Here is a 17213-nt window from a genome sequence, read left to right on the forward strand (position 1 = left end):
TCTTATCACAAAACTATCTATTACCTATAATTTCAGTGCTTGCAGAGAAAACCTTATTGAAAACCGCTTATCATTTCCTTCTGCTCCTCGTTGGGTTCGACACTCTTACTTATCGAAAGGACTACGATAGGACCCCTACACTTGTGGGTCATCAAGACTCTTTTCTGGCGCCGTTTCCAGGGAGTGTAGCGCTTTTGGTGAGTGGAACTTGGTAAGGAAACATTTATATAGTGTGCTGAAATTTTCTGTTACTTGTCACTATGGAAACTAATCCTTTGAGGGGCTTATTCGGGGTATCTTCACCCCGAACAGAAGAGCAAAGAGTTGCTCCTCAACCTACTAAACTTATTGAAAATATTTACTTTGAGATTCCTTCGGGTATGATAGAGAAACTGCTAGCTAATCCATTTGCAGGAGATGGAACATTGCATCCCGATTTACACCTTATATTTGTGGATGAAGTTTTTGGATTATTTAAGCTTGCAGGTATTCCCGATGATGTTGTCAAAAGGAAGGTCTTCCCTTTATCTTTGAAGGGAGATGCATTGACATGGTATAGGTTATGTGATGATACGGGATCTTGGAATTATAAACGATTGAAGTTGGAATTTCACCAGAAGTTCTATCCTATGCATCTTGTTCATCGTGATCGTAATTATATATATAATTTCTGGCCTCGCGAAGGAAAAGCATCGCTCAATCTTGGGGGAGGCTTAAGTCAATGTTATATTCATGCCCCAATCATGAGCTCTCCAGAGAAATGATTATTCAAAAATTTTATGCTCATCTTTCTCTCAACGATCGCAACATGCTCGATACTTCATGTGTTGTTTCTTATATGCTGAAGACTATTGAATTCAAATGGGACTTATTGGAAAGAATTAAACACAACTCTGAAGATTGGGGTTCCGACAATGGTAAGGAGTCAGGTATGACACCTAAGTTTGATTGTGTTAAATCTTTTATGGATACCGATGCTTTTCATGGATTTAGCGCTAAATATGGACTTGACTCTGAGGTAGTAGCTTCTTTCTATGAATCTTTTGCTACTCACGTTGATCTCCCTAAGGAGAAGTGGTTTAAATATAATCCTCCCATTGAAGTAAAAGTAGTTGCACCATAGTTGAAGAAAAGACTGTCACCTATAGTGATCCTATTGTTCCTACTACTTATGTTGAGAAACCTCCTTTTCTTGTTAGGATAAAGGATCATGCTAAAACTTTGACTGTTGTTCGTAAGAGTAATACTAGGACTTATACACCTCCTGAGCAAATCAAAGTTGAACCTAGTATTGCTATGGTTAAAGATCTCTTGGATGATGATTTAGATGGGCATGAGACTGCTAATATTGTTAGACTAGATACTAAGATACATAGACCTGTGGTAGGCATGCCTGTTATTTCTGTTAAAATAGGAGATCATTGTTATCATGGATTATGTGATATGGGTGCCAGTGCTAGTGCAATACCCTATGACCTATATAAAGAAATTATGCATGACATTGCACCAGTTGAATTGGAAGGTATTGATGTTACGATCAAACTTGCCAATAGAGATACTATTCCACCAATTGGGATTGTTAGAGATGTTGAAGTCTTGTGTGGGATGGTTAAATACCCTGTTGATTTTCTTGTTAGTAGTTCTCCACAAGATGACTATTGTCCCATTATTTTTGGTAGACCCTTCTTGAATACAGTTAATGCTAGGATTGATTGTGAAAAGGATACTGTCACAATTGGCTTAGAGGGTATGTCTCATGATTTTAATTTTGCTAAGTTTCGTAGACAACCTCGTGATAGAGAATCACCTAGCAAGGATGAGATTATTGGTCTTGCTTCTATTGCCTTGCCTCCTACTAATCCGTTAGAACAATATTTGCTAGACCATGAAAACGATATGTTTATGAAGGAAAGAAGGGAAATAGATAAAGTGTTCCTTCAACAGGAACCTATTCTGAAACACAACCTTCCCGTTGAAATTCTAGGGGATCCCCCTCCACCCAAGGGTGATCTCGTGTTTGAGCTCAAACCATTACCTGATAATCTTAAGTATGCTTATCTTGATGAAAAGAAAATATATCCTATTATTATTAGTGCTAACCTTTCAGAACAAGAAGAAGAAAGATTATTGAAAACTCTGAAGAAGCACCGTGCTGCTATCGGATATACTCTGGATGATCTTAAGGGCATTAGTCCCACCTTATGCCAACAAAAAATTAAATTGGAGGAAGGTGCCAAACCAGTTAGAGATCCTCAACGACGACTGGATCCCAAGATGAAAGAAGTGGTAAGAAAGGAGATACTAAAGCTCCTTGAGGCAGGTATGATTTATCCCGTTGCTGATAGTGATTGGGTAAGCCCTGCCATTGTGTTCCTAAAAAGGGAGGTATTACTGTCATTCCTAATGATAAATATGAATTGATCCCGCAAAGAATTATTACAGGTTATAGGATGGTAATTGATTTTCGTAAATTAAATAAAGCTACTAAGAAAGATCATTAATTACCCTTTACCTTTTATTGATCAAATGCTAGAAAGACTACCAAAACACACACATTTCTGCTTTCTAGATGGTTATTCTGGTTTCTCTCAAATACCTGTGTCAGCGGGGGATCAATCAAAAACTACTTTTAATTGCCCTTTCGGTACTTTTTCTTATAGACGTATGCCTTTTGGTTTATGTAATACACCTGCTACCTTTCAAAGATGCATGATGGCTATATTCTCTGACTTTTGTGAAAAGATTTGTGAGGTATTCATGGATGATTTCTCCGTTTATGGATCCTCCTTTGATGATTGGTTGAGCAACCTTGATCGAGTTTTGTAGAGATGCGAAGACACTAGTCTCGTCTTGAATTGGGAAAAGTGCCACTTTATGGTTAATGAAGGCATTGTCTTGGGGTACAAGATCTCCGAGAGAGGTATTGAAGTTGATAAAGCTAAAGTTGATGCTATTGAAAAGATGCCATGTCCCAATAAGAAGTTTCCTTGGTCATGCTGGTTTTTATAGGATGTTCATTAAGGACTTTTCTAAAATCTCGAGGCCTCTGACTAATTTATTCCAAAAAGCACTACAAAAAAATACACTTCTGTGATGATACGCGTTTGTCACAGTAGGTCGCATTTTTTGTCATGCATGTACATCCAAGACAAATTTATGACAGAATCAAGATAGTCATACCTGTGCTGTCGTAGAAGTGTTTCATGACATTACCAAAATTACCATCACAGAAGTGTCCACTTCCATGACGATAAATTGCGCGTCACAGAAGTGCTTTCGTTAAGGGTGACTGACACATGGCATCCCTCGTAACGGAATACCGTTAAGCTATCAGGTCGGGTTTTGGATCCGATAACCCGTTAACAGCCCGGACCAATGGGAAATTTCCACGTGTAAAATTCTGATTGGCCGAAGGGAACACCTGATAGCTCGTCAGTGGGCCAGATGTCGCCCGTCCATTGGAGGAGACATGTGTATGATACGTCGACACGTGGATGGGCCCAATAGAGGCCCATATAGGTTAAAAAGGCTGGCCTAGTCAAAGGCCCATAGCACTTAATCAGGTACTAGTGGCCCAGCCCAATAATGGCCTGCTTAATAAAGGCCCATTTATGGCCCGAAGCCAGATCTGGCCCGTTAATTGTTCGGCCAAAATTTGGGCCCATTTACGGCCCGAAGCCAGATCTGGCCTGTTAATTGTTCGCCCAATAATTGGGCCCATTTGCTGCCCGAAGCCAGATCTGGCCCGTTAATTATTCGCCGAATATTTGGGCCCAACTACGGCCCATTGACTTTCGGCCTATTAGAGGCCTGATGTAGACATGGGCCCATTTTAGCCCGGTGTGACTTCCGGCCTGTTTGAGGCCTGATGTAGACATGGGCCCTTTTCAGCACGGTGTGACTTTCGGCCTGGGAATGGCCCGTGCTGCCGATGGGCCATATATGGTCCGACGGGACATCGGGCCCACTAACGGCCCGTGCTAAAGGTGGCAACAGTTAAGCGCAACGTGACTTTGGGCCTGTTAAAGGCCTATCGCATAATTCGGCCCATTGATGCCTGTACTAATCTTTCAACCTCTTAAAGGCCCATGATATCAGTGGGCCAACTAAGGCCCGAGATATGTTTCAGCCTGGTAACGGCCCGTGAGATAACTGGGCCCAAAATGGCCCGGTCTACATTTCAGCCTGCTGAAGGCCCGTCGACGACTAGTGAAAATTGAGGCCCAACATGCATTTTGGCCTGCTAAAGGCCCATGGTTTCATCTCGGCCGTAACATGCCAGTACAATATTCAGCCTGTTAATGGCCCAACGCTACCTGGGCCAAACTAAGCGCTGGGTCGACAATAGGCCCAACTAAAATGTAGGCCGGTGTAAGTTTGGGCCTGGCGCAATGTGTGAAGGCCCCAATCATTCGGGCCCAAGAAAGACGCAGTCCGGCCCAATTGTGGCCCGCTAAAAACCAGGCCTGTTAGAGTCGAATGTTTCAGCCCGGTCGAGTACATCTGATATTTTTTCAGATAGCGAATGATGGCAGTAACTAGTAGGAATTAAGAACAAACCTACTCTATACAATGAAGAAATTACAACATAGTAACTAAGAATAAACCTACACTATACAATAAATGATTTAAGGTATATTACATCCACTGGGCATCGAAGTTTGCCACCAGTGATCATAAAGCGCAATGAAGAAGCAGATTACAAAAAACTGGGCACCATTGCAGCATAACAAAATAATACTGAACCGAGACCACTTCCAAGACAGTTCAAAAAAGGTTAGCCTTGCGGGGGAACTGCCGCGCAAGCTGCTGAGCAAGGCTGTGAGACCGGCCTAGCATGTCGGTCATAGCTTCTAGGTGTAGCTGTCCAGCGATGAGGTTCTCATTGGTGTTCTCCGGAATCTTTCTTAGAGATAGGACTTCAAGTCGAAGTTGAGTTGCAGAACGCCTTTCTGCTAGAACTTGGGACTGAAGAAGTCGAACTGATCCAGACAATGAATTCTGTGAGCTTGTCTGACTGCTAGTCCCAAGTAACTTGAACACTGCATCAAGACAAGACTTTGGGGTTGTCTCGCTATCTTCAAGATATTTTGCCTTCTTTGCTGCAATATATGTTGGGTTTGTCTCACAGCCTTCAGCAGACTTGTGCATGCCATCAGGCATATCACCCTGAAACAAAGCAGAGAGATGACAAGGTTTGCACGTGTATAAACAAAGATGATAACTATGCTGTCAATTCCATCCAATTTCAAATTAGAAAATAAAGAGTAAGTTCAAAATATCAATAGCATAATTTGGCATTGTTCATAATGCGGGGAGCTTCACCACACTACTGGATTACCATGTCAACATAACAAGCATAAATGAAGGGCAAATAAAATCATTGTATCCATTTTGGATAATGTGCATGGCATGTTGTTCACATCATCAGCCACATCAGTAAGAGAAAATAGGAGATGACAAGGTGCAAATGTGGGCTGCTTCACCATACACTGGATTATAGATCCACAAAAACAAGCATACATATACGGAGTATTAAGTAATGTGCATGGTATGAATAAGGAATTTGGTTTTACAAGTAAAACTTAGAACTTATGGTTCTTGCGAACACATTTTGGTAGAAACAGCAAACTAAACAGCAGTAAACTATAAGGAGTATGAGCAAATTAAAAAGCAGTTGAGGATAAAAGCTTTAGAAGGACTGACTTACATTAACAGTTAACATCGGCTTTATAATGCCCTTCTCCATGTCAAGGGAAGGATAACTCAAGAATTTCAGCACATAATCTTCTTCATAAGCATTGCCTGTACTCTACATTTTGTAGAGAGTAATTACAGATATGATAATACTGGAAGGGATAGAGGATAATGAAGATAAGATGCAGATTGATGCTACATAATCAACTACCAATCCCTGGAAGTACAAGCGTTACAGGACAACATGTACTAACAAGAGCAATGGGCTACAATTCTGCACTGGCATTGTCTGTATTCTCCTTGTTGGTAAGATTAAATATAGATATGATCTTTTTTAGTAAATGGTGGGCGGGGGAGATTAGATGCAGAATGCTACACAATGAACCAATCCCTCTTCCCATAATACAAGAGTGTTTTGAACACTGGTGTACTGTACAAAAAGTTCTTATATTATGGGACGGAGGGAGTAGCTGTTAATGTAAGTACAGTGATAGACCACGTTCAGTCCTTACAAGAGGACTGCAGAGCTAAATCTCTTCAAAAGCATTGGGTTGATTCTAAATTTATGTAAGAGTCCATACGGATCTTATAATGTCCACCAAATGGACGATTACAAGGCTAACATGTGCAGTGATGCTACATAATCAAACATCTATGAAAGTAAGTATGGTCATACAGGGCAAGAGCTACTCACAAGAGCAATGCAGTGTGCAGTATAGTTGCGAGATTCTGTGGTCCCTTGAGAACGAATGTTCTTTTGCTAACAGTTTTCGTACAAGTGAGACATTAAGGCAAATGCAGAAATGTAGTTCAAATTGTGATGTGATATCATAGACAGTACCTTACGCTGCAGCCGAGACCAATGTGTAACAAGATTATTCCATTCACTGTCGGATAAATGTAGCACCCCATTCGAATTTCTTCCCGAAACTTCCCAAGAAAAATCCTGAATTGGATCCAAAATTGACGGGTTAATGTGAGCTTATCCATGCGGTTAGGCACTCTTCAAATAGGAATCCATTTTCTAACTAGCTTTCGTGCTTTGGTGAGTCGTCCGAGATCTTTTCGATGACCTATGTTGTGTTGAAGGGATATCTATATGATCCGATCGATTGCATAAGACCCGCGGTAGCAATAGAACGGGGAAAGTACACAGAAAAGGCAGTTCTTTTCGCATTTTTCTTCATCTTACTATTTACTAACGCATAATAAAATCATGTTAAAAAATATTTGTTCGTTGACAATTTAAAACAAACCTTCCAAGTACTTCAAGAACTTAAATACTCTTTAATAGATGAAAATAAAAGGATTTCTAATTTGATAGTAACATAATGCTGGATCCATTCCTTTTGAATTGTCACTTTGTCCATCATGATTCTTGGGAAGAGACATTGGCAGTAATTCACCTTGGACAATTTATTTGTGAAAATGTATGAGACAAATGTATGCATTTTGATTAGGGTCGTATTCTATGGTTATGATTCTACCAAATATGTCTTTTTGATTCCATCGAAAATCTATTTTACGGTATAGGCGCTTATGACCTCCCCCTCTATGCCTTGCGGTAATGATTCCTCTGGAATTCCGACCTTTACCACAACGGTGCCGTCCATGGATCAAATTATTTCGTGGATTCGTGAAATTCTCGAGCCAAAAGATGGATGCATATGCTGTGTTTCATTTTGCTAAATGATATCAATTAAATGGTGTATCAATTCCATAAATTGCATATAGCAATAAATAAATCAGCAAAATTCTTTCTAATATTTTAGATAGAAAAAATGTTTCTTCTATCTAAAATATTAGAAAGAATGTACCCTTCTATCCAAATCCAATTTGCATCGATAAAATAAATCCAAATTCCAGTAGTAGATGAATAATTGCAAATTTGTGTGTGTACGAGATTAGAATAAGTTCAAAATAACTGACATAATTCTGTATTATGAAATTCCATTCCCATTAGAATATTCATTGACAGATAATAAAAAAAGGAAAACTCTAATATAATAAAAAATGAAATGAAACGGTCGACCCAGACACTGAAGGTCGACCCAGGTGGATATATGCTATAAAATATATACCGTAGCGAGCGTAGTTCAATGGTAAAATATCTCCTTGCCAAGGAGAAGATATGGGTTCAATTCCCGCCGCTCACCCGCTTAATTTCTCAAAGTACTATGATAAAAAGTTTAGTCTAGTTAACTGTTTAACTACTTATATTAAATTAAGTATTAATTAGGTGTTAGTCTAGTGCCGTATCCCCATAATAGGTCCTATTTTTCTACCTTTTCTAGGTAGTCGATGGCTATTCACAGCTACCACCTTAACACCAAAGAAGAGTTCGACCCAATGCTTTATTTCTGTCTTAGTGAATCCCGATTCGACATTAAAAGTATATTGATTCTTTCCCAATAAACGAAGACTTTCTTCTGTGAATACTGCATATTTGATTCCAAGAGATAATTAAATTAATTAGGCCTTGAACTTGTACTTTCGTTTAGAATTTAGGCATTATTTTCCCCTTGCTTCCAAAAAAGATTCAAGAAACACTAATGGCAACCCTTCGAGTCGACGAAATTCATAAAATTCTCCGTGAACGTATTGAACAATATAATAGGAAAGTAGGGATTGAGAATATAGGTCGCGTAGTTCAAGTGGGGGATGGGATTGCTCGTATTATATGTCTTGGTGAAATAATGTCAGGTGAATTAGTCGAATTTGCAGAAGGTACTAGGGGTATTGCTCTAAATTTGGAATCCAAAAATGTTGGGTGTCTGGATATACCAAGAGAGATCTACGGTCTAATGAGGCTACTATGAAATATTTACTCATGGGTGGGGCAAGCACTTCTATTCTGGTTCATGGTTTCTCTTGGCTATATGGTTCATCTGGGGGAAAATCAAGCTTCAAGAAATTGTGAACGGTCTTATCAATACACAAATGTATAACTCCCCAGGAATTTCAATTGCGCTTATATCCATCACTGTAGGACTTGGGTTTAAGCTTTCCCCAGCCCCTTTTCATCAATGGACTCCTGAAGTCTACGAAGGAGTGTGGTTCGTTCTACAAATAGAAATAGTAAATTTGAATTGAGACACACATTCCATGATGGATTTAAACTTACCTTCTATTTTTGTGCCTTTAGTAGGCTTAGTATTTCCGGCAATTGCAATGACTTCTTTATTTCTTTATGTGCAAAAAAATAAGATTGTCTAGTATTTTTTATTGTAAGTAATATAATATGGTAGGGCATGTGGTTTTTCTACACACACTTTCTACACACAAATGAAAAACGGTTATGGATGCAGATGTAGGCTATGATTGAATCAGTGTAATGACTCGACAAAATCTAGAGAAAAAAGTTATCTTTTGGGCAAACAAAATTGGAAGGAAGAAAATTTCTTTTTTATTTTTATTTAAGAACTAGAATTTTTCAGTCTGGTTGCGAGGTCTTAATAGTGAGTATGAATCATAGTTCCATTTTTTTGATCCACTCTATCTATTTCGTGTTCCAGATACCAGAGAGACTTTACAGAAATTTCATTTAGAGGCTTGCCATCAAAGTGCGCTTGCCTCAGGTAGGAAGGATACTTCATCAACGAGTGCTTGAAAAGCGCAACCAACCCTTGCTCGTCTTCACAATCTAGTTTGCTCCTCGCCTATTTAAAAGAATGAAGTCTTGTGTCTTCTGTCAGCAGAAACATATGCAGTAATGACCATGAAAACATTAGTACATTACTTACGCGTAAGTTGCAGAGGAAGACTAGAAATTGTTCTATGTCTGCGTTATAATATTTCCATGAAGGAAAGATGCGCACAAAGTTCCTGACAACAACATAAGCTTCTTCTTTTAAACTAGGAATAAATGGAACAGGGGTCCTATTTGCTGCAATTGGGGCTCTCTCTGGTTCGAAAAGGGATTTGGCAACTGGATTTGGTGTACTCTTTGCTGGAATTGGGGTTTTACGTCGTAGAGCTGGTGCTATGTCAACTGGCATAATCATACTGTTTGTTGGAGTTGGGGTCTGCTGAGTTGGGGCATCAAAAATGACCAGTGTAGTAGGGCTAGAGTCCGCTAGAGTTGGGGTGTTTTGTGGGTCAGGTGATATTGCAACTACACCTAATTGGCTATTTGATTTATCAGGTGCCACTACCTTTTCCAAATACTTTGCTTGTGCTCCTCCACGATCATCAATCGCCCTCTTCCTTTTGAACGTCTGATACACAAGAACAACATTTGAATGGATAAATATGGTATGATGATAGATGGAATATGTACTAAAAATGGATAGGCAGGGCGTATTCACATATATGATGTGTAAACTAAGCTAATGGCAGTTCAACAAAGTAGAAGCAATGCAAAGCATCAGTTGCAAGATATGTGTGAGCAATGTAACCTTCGAAAGTTAGAGCAAGTACCTTGATGGGTGAATAAGATAGGGCATCTTCCTCTGACTCCTCCACTAGGGAGCTACATTGACTTAGGTCTCCCTCTAGCTCAGAATCACTGTTAGGATCATATTTTTGAGCATGAATCTGTAGGTGGAGAGCGTTTCCATTGCATTGCATCCAGACTTGATTTCAGTCCCTTAATGCCAAGTTTGAAAGCCATGCCATTGTTCTGCTTTATTCTTTTCATGCATGCAAGATCATAATCATTATGATGCTGTTCAGAATCTGAGATTCATGAAAACATAAAAAGTAGTCGGATTATCTATGGAATGCATTGCGGATTCAACTCGAAGAGTGTCTCCCTATAAACCCCTACATATGCAAAGTTCACCCCCAACCATGCTGACCAGACCACACACAGAAATTCAAACCCCTTATGTCTCTATAACAGGCAGGCACACATTTCAAAACTGAAGTAGGAACATTAGAATCATATGAAATTCATACTTGAACAAATAAACTAAGCAATTATGAGTGGCATAATGTTTAGCTTCAAGGGTGGAGTGTTGGTAGTGCGACACAAAGCAAGTAGGCAGATTGTATTCCATGTAAAATATCGAAACCTATGTAAAAGCGGGAAATGACACTTTCTTTCTATACAATGCAGTGTTTGTTGCCCACACATGATGGAAGAGATCACATAGAGAAATACTATTCACTCATGTGTATGGTTCCAGTATTTAGAAACAGGGTGGTCCACCCTAAGAGAATATTGACAACAAATATGACAAGGCAAGCGTAGATGTAGTGAATCAATCATTTACTTGTGATCTTACTAGGACAAGTATGCAGAATTGTAACTGTAGTAAGAGACCGTCCAAAATCTAAATGAAGAAGTTTATCTAGCACTTCTTGTTTGCAACTAATCGACGTGAATAATTGGATATTATATCAAATGAGTAAGAAAGACAAGTAAAATTGTCAACAAACCTGGCTTGTAGTAGTAATCTGGGTCAATGTCACTACGACCAACAATCCAAAATGACTAGTGTCTGTTCCGAGGGCCGGAATTTTGAAAACCCTGTGAACTTTATAGGTACTAAAGATTACCGAAATACATCTGAATTAGTAAGTGTAGGTAGCACTGAGCACACAACAAATCCTAATGACAGTCCTGCCTAATGAGTAATGAATCAATTAGAAAATGGGTGATGAGGAGTGGATGCTGAGTGTTGAGGACGTATCTCAGGATAAATCACGTTGGCTTGGTGGGTGCTGCACGCTTGAGCCCTGAACGGACTGGGAAGGTAGGCACGGCGGCGCGCCCGGGCAGCGGTGACACTGTTGGGCGAGCGGCTCCTGGCCTCCTGTTAGTCCGGCGTCTCCTCCTAGAGTCATGCCGTACGGGGACGGCAAATCGTCGGCGAGGCAGGCGGCTGGGGGCGAGTAGAGATTGGAAGCGCGCATCAGAATAGAGGGGAATCGGGGCCTGGGACGACCCAAAATCTCAGGGTGGGTCGGCCCACTGTGGGCACCCTGTAGAGATACACACCCGAGCGGCGAACATGCATTTTCGAAACTAATTTAGGAACATTTAGCTGACCAATTAAACAACTCTGTTTTAATAATATCAGATTCGTATTTGAACAACTAAGCTTGTTTAGCTTGATGGGTGGAGGAGTGTTATTATGACATGAAGCACATATTCTGATCGTATAGTGATCATAAAAGGGGGAAACTCTAAGCATATTTTTTTTAGCAAAAGAGGGTTTCCCCTCCGATTTATATTAAAGAAACCACCACGGAACCAACATGATCAATTAAACCCTAAGCATGATCAATTAAACCGTATTATGGCTGTGCCATGGCAGATTTGAAGCTGCAAACCGTAGAAATGACATTTAACATCCATTGTTTGCTTCGAACTAAGAACTAAATTCTAAGAGCTGAAAAGAAAGTAGAGTAACCAAGTTAAGATCTATTTTCTGGCTGAGATCAAAAAGTTGAGGAGATATGAAGTACCACCTATCTTGCGGCACCGTGTAGGCATCCGGGGGGCGCTGGCTGTCGGTGGCATTGAAGCAGATCTGCGATGGTAGACGGGTGCATCGGGGGATAAGTCCCGTTGCGGTGGAAGAGAAGGTCGTGTGAGCGGCCTCGGCAAAGAGGACGACAACGCTGATGAAGCAAGAGGATGTGATGCAAGGTTATTGGTCCGTCGCCGTGGATGAGAAACGTCCATCTCTAGCAGTGGACGACGCGGTATTGGTAGGCGCTCCGGCATGGTGGAGGACAGTGGCGATGGATGAGGTGGAGGACGGCGGCGATGGATGGGGTGGCGGATGGTGGTTGGTGTGGGGATGGGGTGTTCTAGCGCGGACGGTGTATGAATTGGAAAATGGAGGGAGAGGTACGGGGAACCATGTTTTTGGGACGCACCTGTCTGAAATATGGGAAAGTTACGAACTTAGCCCCCGTTTAAAATTTGGACGTCTCGTTGGTTGGGGATAGGACGGTAATCTTGCATCTCGCCAATATTTTCCCAGAGCGATTTCGGGCGAGGAGAGGGTGGTTGGCGCCCATGGTTGGCGCCCATGGTGTATGAATGGGGCTGACAGGTAGGGCAGTTGTGTCATGTATGAGTAAAGTTACAAACCTGCCCCTATTGAAAATATTTGCCTACATCAATTTCGGCCGAGTCGAGTTTGTTTTGCCGCCCACCGTGTATGAATGGGGAATGGAGGGAGAAACAGAGGTCTTTTGGACGAGCTTGAATCAAATGTGTTTTTCCGCCCATGTTTGACGCCCATCGTGTCGGAATGGGCTCAGAGGCGGTCGTGTCATGTCTAATTGAAGTTACTAACCTACCCCTATTTAGAGCAGTGGAAATCGGGCCGATGGATTGTCCGTGTAATGGGTAGACAGTAATTTCCATATCCCAAACACTTGGCTTCGGGCAGCCGACGTGGGAGTGGACATTTTGCCGCTTCTTTCAAATTTGGGACAATAAGCATCCACGTTTACCCTGGCAACTAAATTCGAATCCATTTTGTATTCCTATATCAATCTTTATAAATCATTCTACGTGTTATATCTTCAAAAGGACGACAAAGATGTATTCCACTGTCATATATGAATATGGTTTACAAATGCCGATACTCAAATTCAGAAGCTAGAATCCAGTTTAAGGTGAATTCAAATATTTGGAACACTTCATGTCCAACTCAAATGTCACATGCAACATAATGTGTACTCCCATTTAGATATGTACACAAGCGATGTATCAAGATTCAAATACTGAGTCAATCAACCAAGAATGTACAGAACTAACAGACATATAAACACTTATAGAGTATATGGATCAATAATATCAACTAACATACATAAGCCGGGCCGCTGTACTTTTTTTGGCTACAACAACATCCTTTTTTAGCCAGCATCTTGGCCCTTTCCGATGCGTGCCACTTATGGTCCATCTGTACTACTACTATTGCTGAATGCACATTCAGCCCGATTGGCATATTTGTAGGTCTAGCACAGAAATCCAAATGAAATGTCTCTGAGTCTTATCAATTAATATAGACTTGTGCTCAAATAAAATTACAAACCAAAAAACCAAAAAAAACAATTATTACAAGATCTCTAAAATAAATGGTTTGATTCATTACATGAACAGACAACACAAAGGCTATTCAACGATGGAAAGAATGTTTCACCTATGATTTACCAAGTAGGAATTTAATTTCCTTTTTTCCTTCAGGACGTTAACAATCTGGTTAGTCTCAGCTTGCTTCGTTTTGAAATCCACCAAATATTTAATGGTTGTCTTGAGTACTGCTTGTGATTGTGCTATTTGCTTTCTCAACATGTCAACTTCATCTCTAAGTGCAGAAGCAGAATCTCTTTCTACCACTAGTTTAGCCTCTAGAGCATCAACAGTTGGCAATTCATAATGCACGATTGGGCCGGTGCCACTGCTATGGGATGATGCAACGTCCATGGTGACCTCTCTCTTTGATCTTGGGCTAACCTGTTTTGCCATTAAAGTTCCGACTGGATTCAGAAAAGTTGAAGTTAGCAAAACATCTCAACTGGGAGTTATAACAATAAACTAGTTAAACAAACAAGGAATTAAAGAGTTTCAATTGGATGCTGAAAAGTAGTTATTAACATCATTGTAACCCGCTATTGCAGCAGCAAAGCAACTAAGCAAACAAGTAGATATTTAAGTTAAGGCAAACATGTAGTTCTTAATAGTAAGTATCAAACACATATCTAGGCGCATTCTACAATATGATTAACAGGCTGTGGCATTATGTAATCAGTGGCAAACTAAATTAAGCCAAGAAATGTAATTGAACAATTTGCAATAAGTGGCTAACTAATATTCCGAGAAGCAGGTAACTAAACTTACGCTAGTTCTTTGTACAGGCACATTGCAACTTCTTTTTCTCTTACAAGGTTGTACGAAGGAGTCCATGGCATCAATTGCTTGGATACGCAGTCCCAATACTTCTTTCTTCCCACACTGCATTGGTAAGTCAAATGGTTAATCTAGTCAGATGGTGCGTCCTTGATATGTTATATGAGGACATGTAGTCAGACTAGTTGTAGCCACACACATCACACTAACTTTTACTGTATATTTCATGCGATTACTTTTGGCATATCGAGATCTAAGCAATCTACAATAGGATGAAAAGACTGGCATCCTTCACATTATTGGCAAACTCAGTTCATAGAAACAAGCAATTCAACCATTATGTGGGTAAATCAAAAGCGCCACTGGAATATTTTTCACTACCCAATCATACACGCAAAAAGGGGCGACGCCACCATAGGGGCTGGTATGGGTGGCTGCCTCAGGTGGCTGGAAAGTGTGCATCTAGTTTGAGTCGTCCAGGTTGGCCCAGGCTAGTTTTGTTTGTCCCAACGCACGAGCACGCAATGTAAAAAATGAATAAAAATGTTTCAATTCGGATGGGAAAATAACATAAGTGCAAGGCAGGCCCTATAGTAGGCTCGCGGCCCAAACGAGCGCCTCCCATATCGATTGACAGCAGGAAATATCCCAATTGATTCGCTCCAGCCTCCAGTCTGGTTTGCTCCTAACCTAGCCGCCGCTGGACAGACCGACTCAGCACTTCCTCGAGCCCTCGTTGGAGGGCGGTCACCGGGCTTCAAGCAAATGGAAGGACAAGAAGATGAGGATCCAACCCTGGGTGTAGCCTGCATGGGAGGTAGCGGTGGCAGCGCGGGCATGGCATCGAGCTTGCACAAACGGACAATCGCAGTTTGCAAGAGTAGCATGTGCAACGACCAGGTACATCACATCCCTGATTATATCTAATTCAACTCTTCAATTTCTGGCCAATAGTTAAACCTAACGGTGTTGTAAAACTGCTTGTATGTAGGGAATCTATGAGAAAATGAAACCAATTTCTACTTATTTTATAACTTCCCCAATCAATACTGAACTGACTGAATCTGATGTATCTAATCAAGTTTCTGATGCAAACATAAAAGCTCATGTTGTTCTTGAGCCTGAAGTGTCTAATGAACAGACTGCTAATGAAGGATTTGATGCAAACATTTTACATGCTCCTGGTGATGAACACATAGTGTCTAATGAGGGATCTAATGTAAGCATTTTGCAAGATCATTGAAGGATTTAGTGTCTAATGATGATCTGCTATGTTGAGAGAGACAGAGATTTGCAGGCATTGATGACAAGCAAATTATAGTGCATTTCCATAGCGTGAGGAAACGTCGAGGCCATCTACCAGAAAGTCCCCGTATCTTGACAACATAGCATAAATACTTTTCTAATCTATTGTTTGAAACTATTGGCATACTTGTGCAGGATAGATATATTGATATGCAGTTTGTGCACTCGTTATAGGTGCAATTACACTTCGATATTTTCAGCCAGAGACTAATTCAAGCAGGTACAGACCATGTTTGTAGTCCTTGTACACCATGTTGCATTTTGTGTTTTTTGGTGCTTGCATCATTTAGTGTTTATAATCTGAACTACTTTGGATCATTAGCTGGTTTTCAAAGTGCATGTAGCTTCATATTTCTCAAGTCATGTTGATTTTTGGAGTGCAAGTGCCTTCGTATTTTTTAAGTTAAATGTTCGCCCCTGGTAACTTGAATTCGTGGATCCGCCACTACACACAAATCATACATGAATGCCAGTACGAATTAAATGAAATGCAGGGACTTACGCTAGCTTGTTGTACAGGCTCACTACAGCTCTGCTTGCGCTTGGGATGTTCCATGTACAAGTCCATGTCACCACTTGCTTGGATGTGCAGGCCTTGTGCTCCTTGCATCGCCCTTTGCATTTTTGACACGGCGAATGGTTGATCAAATAAGAGGAATCGACCTTGATGTTGTACCGGAGGACAGGTACTTACAAGGTTATACGGGTGTGCAGGATGTGTACCAGATCCCGTAGCACCGTCATGCTTCGCTAAAAAATGGATTTGCTTGTTTCAGATGATATCTCCAGAAGAAATAAGAGTCAAAGTCAGAGTTGCATAGGCGTGTAAGCTAAGAGAGCAGTGAAAGGATATACAAACATCATCGGAACAGTGCACAAGGGAGTGATTTGTGGATACCTAGTTCGGGCTGGCGTTTGGGCATGCTCGCCTAGCTAGAGTGCGGGTCACTTTAGAGCCGTTGAGGGTGATGCGTTAGCGTTGGTTGGCCGCGCACGGATGCAGATCTTGAGTGGCAGTGGAGTGCTACGATGCGGTGGACGAGACCGTTGGTGAAGCCCCAACGGCCTCGGGGGGTGGAGGTGCGACGATGTGCTCGGTGAAGTAGCCCCGGTGAGCTGGGAGATGGCGTCGGTGAAGCGCACCTGATGCGGTGGAACTCGGTGTCTGTGAGGCACGTTGGTTGCAGCGGCCGACGTTGTCGATGGACCATCCGGTGCGGTGGACGAGGTCGTAGATGAGGTAGCTCCGGTGCGGTGGTGAAGCGCGACCGTCGTCTTCGTCGTCGTCGTCTGACATAGAGGTGGGGAAAGAGACAAGACGAGGGGCGATTAGAACTTTTCTTGGGTTGACGGCGAATTAGGGATTTAAGCAATCTGGGCGCGGAAGGGGACGGTG

At 41.3% G+C, this 17213-nt stretch overlaps 1 long non-coding RNA gene across 1 annotated transcript in view; it reads left to right on the forward strand.

The window, feature by feature from the left end:
• The first annotated feature begins 8206 nt into the window (after positions 1 to 8206).
• Positions 8207 to 17213, forward strand: part of LOC119282163 — a 97053-nt gene continuing 88046 nt past the window's right edge. The window contains exon 1 of the long non-coding RNA XR_005138645.1: positions 8207 to 8467. This is a non-coding gene — a long non-coding RNA (uncharacterized LOC119282163). The remainder of the gene's footprint in view (positions 8468 to 17213) is intronic.

Source organism: Triticum dicoccoides, chromosome 3B (assembly GCF_002162155.2).
Source record: "Triticum dicoccoides isolate Atlit2015 ecotype Zavitan chromosome 3B, WEW_v2.0, whole genome shotgun sequence".
NCBI classification, from domain to species: domain Eukaryota; kingdom Viridiplantae; phylum Streptophyta; class Magnoliopsida; order Poales; family Poaceae; genus Triticum; species Triticum dicoccoides.